This window comes from Adiantum capillus-veneris, chromosome 27 (genome assembly GCF_014529385.1).
Source record: "Adiantum capillus-veneris isolate H3 chromosome 27, ASM1452938v2, whole genome shotgun sequence".
Lineage (NCBI taxonomy): Eukaryota > Viridiplantae > Streptophyta > Polypodiopsida > Polypodiales > Pteridaceae > Adiantum > Adiantum capillus-veneris.
The window spans coordinates 24,767,820-24,777,605 of NC_140957.1; positions in this window are offsets into that span (position 1 = coordinate 24,767,820).

Here is a 9,786-nt window from a genome sequence, read left to right on the forward strand (position 1 = left end):
GAAGTACATCTGCTAAGTACTTTGATTTCCCACTCTTCGTATTTAGAGGTATGTCCCCTACATGAGCAATGGGGTGAGCTGTGTCATCTCCTGTCTGCACATAGCCTGACACATCTAGTTTGCGCATATCTCTAAACCACTCTCCACGAGACGTCCTGTGATTAGAGGCACCTGAATCCACATTCCAAACATCATCTTGGGTGGAATTCTCATCAGTCATTGTATTCATTACATGCTGCATAACAAACATGCGCTCGTTTTTGCTGTCATCTGCATCTCTGCTAGTAGATGCATAATTGCCCTGTTCTCTCTTTCCACTTGCTTTTCCCTTTGGACAGTCACGTGACATGTGACCTCTTTCACCACAAGTCCAACATTCTCTGCTATCTGCAGTACCACAAGCATCTCAGGCAAGCATGTCAAGGCACCTCAAGCACCTTAATCAAGCGGCAAGTCAAGCACCTCAAGCATGGAGTAAGTCAAGCACCTCAAGCACCTTAATCAAGCACCTCAAGTAGGACAAACACCTCAAGCACGACAAGCACCTCAAGCAGTACAAACACCTCGAGCTTGGGCCGGGTTTCCACCTCAAGCTCAGCCCTAGCTTACCTAAGGTCAAAGGACTTTTACACACATTATTGGAGGTCTTCAATGAAGCTAACCCTAAGGTCTTATGCTCCATTGGTTAGCCTTGCTCTTGATAGACCATCTCCCATTTGGGCCCCTTTACTATTGGCCCCGTGTTGAGATAGATCTATAAGCACATATCTATATCTTAACACTTGTTCCCGTTTATTCTCCCACATTAAGTGATCAATTTAATATGAGAAAATCATTTGGGTTGGTTAGATATTAGATTTTATGACATGTTGCATCAACTTCACACTATGAAATGTGTATAGAAATGGCCTCCTTTTATAGGCCAAAAGGGCTGCCCTCTCTCATGAGAGGCAGCCATGTGTAGCCGTCCTTGTGTGAATAAGTCCAAATCGAACCCTCCAATCCACCCATGTGTGGCCTCTCTTGTGTAGACAAATCCGCTTTTGAATTCGGCCACTGGCCATTGACTTTCGACCACCGGCCAGCCGTCCAGCCATAATATTCCGACGAAAAGGAATTTCCGGCAAGGGGAAAAAAAGTCTCCGTCCCTGAGGCCCCTAAAGTTGCCCTTGAATTTTGGCCGTGAAAATTTTGGTTTTCGACGAGTGATTTTCCTTCACGCACGATGGCTTCTCCTCATAATGGGGCCTTACAAATGTGCGTTTTTACCACAAAAATTACAAGGGGTAAATCAGGCTCCATACTTAACACTTATCTGCATAATGCTTTTGTCTATCCTGAGCAGCTTGAATATCTTTACGAATCGCCTTGGTCTGGGCTTTCATGTCTTCGAGCATTTGCTTTGAGGCTTCTACCTTGATAGTAGGATCTGATAAGTTTAATGGAGCCAAATATTCTTGACCAAAAGCCTTAAATGGTGACATTCCTATACTTCTATGGTCAGAGGCATTATATGCATATTCAACCAAAGGTAGATATTGGATCCATTTCTTTGGTTCTTGTGAACAATATGCTCTAAGAATGTTTTCAATTACTTGATTTAGTCTTTCAGTTTGACCATCTGTCTGAGGATGATATGATGTGCTTAAACACAGTTGTGTTCCAATGGCTTGAAAGAGTTAAGTCCAAAATTTCGAGATAAATTTCACATCCTTGCCGCTAACAATTCTCTAAGGTAGACCGGGAAGTTTAAAGATCTTCTTCATGAAGATTCGGCTAATATTAGAAGCAGTAGGTAGTTTTTACAGGTATTAAGTGAGCTACCTTAGTGAGAATATCAACAACAAAAAATATTGAATCATATCCTCCAATAGTGGGTAAAATCTGAGCTTTTGAGAAGTATAGGCTACACGCATACCTTCTTAAGTAAGGACTCCTCCTAAAGCCAGACTGCTAGCATTTGCTATAAATTCAAACTCTTTGCTGAAATCTAGAAGGTTAAGAATAGGGACAAAGACTAGGTAACCTTTTAGCTTTGCAAAATTGGCCTCCTTTTTTGCTCTCCATTTGATCCTCATTCCTTTCTTTAATAATTTTGTCAAAGGTGCTGCAATAAGAGCATAATCCTTGATGAATATCTGGTACGATCCTCTGATCCCAAGAAATCCCCTTATTTCATTGACGGTAGTAGTTTAAGGCCATTCTACCATGTCCTTGATTTTGTCGGGGTTGAATAAGATACCCTTGGAATATATAATAAAGCCAAGATAGCTAACTTGGGGAGAGAAAAAGGTATATTTACTTTTCTTAGCGTAAGGTTGATGCTGACGTAAGAGCTGTTAGGAAATATGACGTAGCTAAATAGATATTTGAGTAGATTACTTAATGGAGAGAGATAGATTTCACACACAAGAGATTATAGAGTAGAGAGAGAGAGAGAGAGAGAGAGAGAGAGAGAGAGAGTACACACGATATACGTGGTTCACCCAATGTGGGTTACATCCATGGGAAAGCAGCCACTCAATGGCTTTAGTACTTCAAAACAAGAAGTAGTTTACAAAGGGATTATACCCTTAATAGAGATCTTGCCTTGCTTCACTCTCACCACCTCACACCCACCTTGTTGCATCAACTTCACACTATGAGATGTGTGTAGAAATGGCCTCCTTTTATAAGCCAAAAGGACTGCCCTCTCTCATGAGAGGCAGCCATGCCACCCTTGTGTGGATAAGTCCAAATCGGACCCTCCAATCCGCCCATGTGTGGCCGCCCTTGAGAAGACAAGTCCGCTTTTGAATTCGGCCACCAGCCAACCGGCCAACCGACCAGTCGTTTTTGGACCAATTTTCGGCCGACGCGGCCATAACATTCTGGCAAAAAGGAATATTCCGGCTCGAGATTGGCCGTGCAAATTTTGGTTTCCGGCGAGTGATTTTTATTTCCGGCAAGTGATTTTCCTTTACGCACGATGGCTTCTCCTCATAATGGGGGCCTTACAAATGTGTGTTTTTACCACAGAAGATTACAAGGGGTAAATCAGGCTCCGTACTTAACAAGATCTATAATATTTTATGAATGTGCTCTTCATGATATGCCTCATCTTTAGAATACATCAGGATACCATCAAAGAAAACCAAGACAAAATCATCTATGTAAGGTCTAAAAATATCCTGCATTATTTGATTGAAGCTTGCAGGATCATTGGTGAGACCAAAAGACATTATTGTGAACTCATAATGTCCATACCTAGTATTCAATGCTGTCATCCATAACTAGTATTCAAAGCTGTCTTTGAAATATCTGATTCTTTGATCCTTATCCGGTAGTATCCAGAGCAAAGATCAATCTTTGTGAAGATCTTAGTTCCATGTAGCCTATCCAATAGCTCATCAATCCTAGGAATGGGGTACTTGTTCTTAATAGTAACTTGATTAAGTCTGCGGTAGTCTATGCAAAGTCGTAAGAACCATCCTTCTTCTTTTGGAAAAGGATTGGTGGTCGGATAAATCCTTGCTCAATAAGTTTCCTAAGTTTCTCTTTGAGTTCAATTGCTTCAGGTTTCCCATTCTTTCCTTGAACTAGAACTTCATTACCTAATTCATCTGTTTCAACCAATCCATTCCCAATATCCCATCATAAATCCCTAGAGGTAAAGTGCGAAAGTGTGCGGAAGTAGAGTATCTTCCTAGTTCAAATTTTACATGTCTTGTTGTATGTTGTGTTATGACTTCCTTTCCGTTTGCTAGTTCTACAATTAGGCTTTTAGCAGGGTACTAGTTTAGTTTTAGTTTTCTCATGCATTTAGGAGAGAGAAATGAGTGCGTGCTTCCACAATCAATTAAGAATTCAATTTGTTCACCTTGGTGAGATCTTGGTGCCTGAATGACTGCATATTGCTGGCAAACACTGGGGTTGTCAATGGTGGCATGTAGAGATGCTCTCTCATCAGCTTGGTCTCCTATTGTTGGCTCTTCCTCAATAATGGCATGAGTTTGAGCCATTGCTCCTCTTCCATGTCCTCTTCCTGCATTCCTTCCTCCACGACGAACAGGTTGACCTCTACTTGACTATACTTGCACTACCACTTGGCTGGCCTCTTTTGTTTGCTGGTTGACTAACCCTTAGATGAGGATTCAGATTGCCGTTGAGCATTTTCCATCCTCGGGTCTATGTTCTCAGCCCCAGCCAAGTTTGTTTTGACTTGTCGTACTTCCTTAGTCAGGCTTTGCATTGATGATATTACCAAATCATCAAGTCTCTTACCAACCTCTTCCTTACTAGACTCTCTTAAAGGCTTATCTTCCTGAGATATTGAAGACCATGGTAGCAACCTATGGATGATTCTAGCCTTAGAGAACTTTGGTTGCTCTGGCATCTTCTTAGCAAGGTCCTCTATAATCTTGGTTGCCAAAGTCCTTTTCTCTTGCCATTCATCAACCACCTTCGCCTTTTCCTTTGCCTTACAGGTAGCCTGATGTTGTTTCCATATTTGAGCCTATTTAGTTTGCTTTGTTTCTTGCTCAAGTTTGTCTGGTAGGTCCTCAATCACCACTCCCTTACTTCTATTAATACTCACAATGGAACTGGTTTTGCTGGCTTTGCTTCACCCCCTTTTAGTTTCACACTATCAGAACATTGGGCTACAAAATGATCATATTTCTCGCAAGTATAGCAGCTGAATTTTTTCTGTCCATTATCAGCTCTACCTTGACCTAGGAAATTAGCTCCCTGATCTCTTCCTCTTTTAAGCCCAATATTAATATTGGCCTCATTCTCTCTAGAGACTGATGCTCCATCTATCTTCACCACCTCCAGGTTCATTAATGCAATCATAGATAGACCTTTCACCTTCTTGAAATGATATTTTGTAACTATTCTAGACATGGCCAAATGCCTTGTACTATGTGCATTGAGAGCATTTATCAGACCTGTGATCTTTGGATTTGCATTTTGAACACTAGGTCTCAACATTGTCAATTGAAGGTCTGGTCTTGGACATTTTCATGAGCTGCTTTGACATTGCCTCAATATTTCTTATCCTTGAAACTTTCTTCTTCCCTTTGGTCTAATCATCTGAGTCAGTATAAGGTGAATTGGAGCTAGAGCTAGACTCTAAATCTTCAATCAACATTTCACTTTCATTGGAGTCTCGTATGTGCTTGTGACCCCTTTCTTTCTTTGCTTGTTGCTCTAGCTTCAGTGCTCTCTGGACCAGATCGTTGAACTTCTTTGTTAGCAATGAAACCTCTTGATCCATAAGCTTTTACTTTTCAAACCACTGAGGAACCAAGCATGCATTCTTTTCTCTGAGGGAGGCTCATTCAACTATCTATTCAGCTCCTTGATCCTCTCTATGTAGCTTCTAGCTAGAAACTTTCCTTGCTTGATTTTATCCAACTCACACAAGATGTCCTCATCACCTCTATTATCAGTATTTCCAAAAAAAAAGCTTTGATCAACTTGTTACATGTTCCAAGTAGTGGTAATACCACTTCCTTGTTGCATCCTTCTATGTTTGTAGAAAGTATTCTCTCCACTCATCTTCGTCAATGTATTTCAGCTCAACATATTGCTCAAATGCCTAGATTTGAATGTCAGGATCATCCATTTTCACTCCCTTAAAGATTGGAAATGTGATCCTCATATCAATTGAATGCTCCTTGTGTTTGGTTTGGTGATGATGTGTGTCACGGTCCTCATGCCTCAATTCATCTTTCAAAGTTGACTCTCACTCTCTGAGCCGATGCTTGCTATAATGGTTTGTGTATCCATCCCACTTATTGTTATCGTCGGTTTCAGTAACAGTGTCTGGGTCATGCTTCTATTTTTATTTCTTGTGTGCTGAGAGTGCCTTTTTGCTTGCTCTAAATGCCCTCTTGGACTAAGCCGAATATTGAGAACCCCAAATTTCCTTAGCTTCCCTCTGATCAAGGTGCACATCCATGCCATTTTTGGGATCAATTTTAGCGCCAAAGCCTTGCTCTGACTTCTCAACCACTGTGCTGACATGATCCTGGTCCTCCATGAACCTTGCGGTGGATCTCCTTTCGCATCCAACTCTTCTTGGCGGCATTGTTGAATTGTAGCTAACCCTAAATTCCAAGTAGGAGATAGCTCCTCTACCAAGAGCTTTAGCTCACCACCATGATTGCCAAAATGGAATGAGTTGGTCACTTATGATAGCTATTCTACATTGGAGACTTGGAGTTAGCTAGATCAAATTAGTTATTCAAACTTCAGATGGGAGACAAAGCAAACAAAGACTGAAATGGAAACATGAAGACAAGAGATTGTAATTGATATGTATTTTGATACTAGAAGTATAAAACTAGCACCTGATAGAGCCACGAAAGAGCTAATTGATGCTTGGAGAAAATACTTAGTAGGTAAAAAAGGGTAACTCTAGACTTCCTATTTATAGGTATCCAAACTAGGCTTTGGCTGCTTATACATTGTGCAATTATTGTGGTAAATCTATACATTAACTACTACTTCCTAATGACTATATTGGTATCTAACTAGGGTCTGTTCCCACCATCTACATTAATTAGTTCTTGATCATAGCTAGAAACTTTTGGAAAACACTTTAGAGTTTGTCTTTCCTCTTCAAGTGGTAGACCAATACCTTTTGAGTAGAGTAATCTATGAAGGTCAAGAAATAAAATGCCCCCCCAAGAGACTTATGTGGCATAGGCCCACATATATCACTATGAACCAAATCTAGAGGATTCCCTAACTCTTTGTTCAATGGCGAAGTGGTAAGCCTCCTCTGTTTCCCGTATATGCAATGCTCACAAATTTTTATTTAATTTTTTTAAACACAAGGATATATCCAAAATGTTCTAATTGTTTCACTCCCTTTTGACTCATATGACCAAGCCAACTATGCCACAACTCAATAGCTACATAGATAGAATTCTATTCCATAGAAGAGACATACCAGGAATATAATGAGCCACACTTTTGGCCTTTGAGCATGACCAAGTTACCTTTTTAGATGATCCACGAATCATTTCCAAACATTGTAGTGTATCCAAAATCATTAAGATATCATGTTTAAACCAAGCTCTTAGTTATCTTTAGTAAATATCTAACTTCTCGCAACATAAACTTAGTACCGTTGTGCATACACAACTTCACATCTTCAATGCCACATATCTCAAGCTGATGAGAATCACCAAGATTAACTAAATCATGTGTAGAAGCACAACTGGAGAAACACTCCTTGTGAAGAGTAACATGAAAACTAGCACTTGAGTCAATAATCCAATTATGTGCATAACATTCATCACGACCTAGTGTTCTTAAGAACATTAATCACCTGTGACTATGACCTCTCTACCTTTGTTTATTATTATAGCTACTTCCACCTACCATTGACACATCACCATGCCCACTAGTGTTTGGAGACTGACATCAAATCTCTTTCGTGAGTAAAGCATTGGTAACATCACTAAGAGCAAGCTTTTCCTTAGGGCCTTAGGGACGGAGTTACTAATGGTAGTGTTAAATGTGTTGTGGAGTCGATTTTGGATTGTTTTCGCAGTCTCGATTGTTTTTGAGACTCAGTCTAAATGAGCCCTTTCTGAGACTGTGGCTAGTTGTGTCTGCATAACCTTTAATGAGGGCCATTTGTGTGGGTGTTTTAAGCCCAAGCATTGGAGACTAGGTTACCTAGGGGTGGATTAGGTTGTTGGAGATCCCCATTTGTGGCCTTCCCATAATTATCACTAGACTGGAAATAGGACACTTTTATGTCCTTACACAAGTTTATGTCGTGTTAAGTGACCATTTTTCTTGAATTATTTGAAGAGTTTAAAAATGAATTTTTAGGTGCTATTTATCCAGAAATTTTCCTTAAGATATGAAAAAAACTTGATAATTTTTTGGAATATTGATCTCACCAATAACCTTACTCTTGCACAACATTTCTAAACCTAAACTGTGTGAAGAAATGGGTCCTGTTTTTTGCTTTTTTTCAAAGTTTTGCAACTATACCACTCTAAAATTTCATATTTGTGAGGTTTGGATTGCTAGAGGGTTAGCCTTAGTAGTTCTTAAAATGTTTTGATGCCTCTAGGGAGAATTAAGTGTTAAAGTTGGAAGTTATGACCAAATTATAAGAATTGTCTAATCCTATTTTTTGGCCAAATTTAGCACTTTGATGATTTTTTGGTGGCTTTCTTGATATCCAAATGCAAACTTAATTGTGTGAGTGGTATGTAAAAATAAAGCTAATATTTGTTGAGTTTTGGGGTACTTAATACTCTATACAACATAGTATATGATGATGGTTGAGTTTTTCAATTGCAAAAGAATACAAGACATTCTAGTGTAGCATATATAGCTTTCTAAATATTGCTAGTTTTTGAGGTCAACTGGGTGTATTTTGTAGGTAGTAACCATGTTTAATCATAAATTGTAAATTTGGCTAGATATTGAGTAGTTTCTTTGGGATTCTAGAGGTCATAATGATAAACTCAGTTTTTTCATGTTGGTTGTATTTAGCACTTTATCATTGTCCCCAAGGTTCCACTTGGTAAGAGATCCATTATTCTTTTGGCATGCTCCATGGCTTCTTTTGAATCCAAAGGCCAAAAGGGAATAACAAAACAAGTATATAATATATGTATTGAGCATGACTATAAAAACTTTGGTGATAGGTCCGCAGAAGGGCAAAAATGCAACTTTTTTGTACTTTTTTTTGCCAAAAAAAGTGAGGCAAAATCAAGCATATGTTTTAATCACCAACCATTGAAGTTAACAGGGAATTTTATCTCATGTCCTACAAAAATTTGCAGTCTCATTTATATGCAATCAACCATAAGAAATGGTTGTTTTGGGCAAAAAGGACTAGTCCATCAAATTTGGAGGCTTGTTGTGACCAAAAGATTAAAAATTTTACAAGTTTCTCATATTTGCCATTTGTAGTAGTCCTTGAACTATAAGCTCATGAAAGGGTTTTCCAAAATGAGTGGATCTACTATGATTTTGGAACATTTTTTAAAACCCCTGAAAGGACACTTTTATGTCCTATTAGGTTACCAGACTAGTGATAAGACATGTATGTATAGGTGCTTTGATGCCAAGTTGGCAGTCTTTCAACAATTTCTTTGAGCAATATATGCCACTTGATGCCCTAATAGCACTCTTTCTTGGTTTATGCGTTGTTGTTTTTTTAGTTTTTCTTAATATTTTGATCTTTATACAGAGGAGATTGCTAAAGTTTTTGTGTGAGTCTTTTGGTTTGCGTACAACACTCTTTATCATTGATATTGTAGTAACTTTACTGAGTTTCTAGTTGAGATTTTGAAGACTGCTGAAATTTTTGTAGAAAATTTGCCACAAGTTCCTAATATTAAACTATTGCAGTTAGCTAGATTGTTAGTATGTTTGGATCTTCTGAGAAAGAAGATTACTACGTTAAGAAATTTGATGGCACAAATTTAACTATATGGAAGCAAAGAATGCTCGATGTGCTTGTCAACAAAGGACTTGCAACGCCATTGACCAATATGCATGCAAGAAAAATTACAACAAAATGCTCTCAACAAAGAACAAGCACTCTCATATGCTAGTCACACATAAACGATATGCATCCAAACTCCCATTGGAGCTATAATGGATGTCACTGTCAAAGATACTCATAGATCTACTCTATCAAGAGAACATGTGACTATCCTTGTGTGTAAAATTGTATGTACGAGCTGTCTCTGAGAAGCCAGCAAACGAATATGGATGAGAAATCAAAGAAAATCAGTCTCTGAAACCATAAATAACATACAT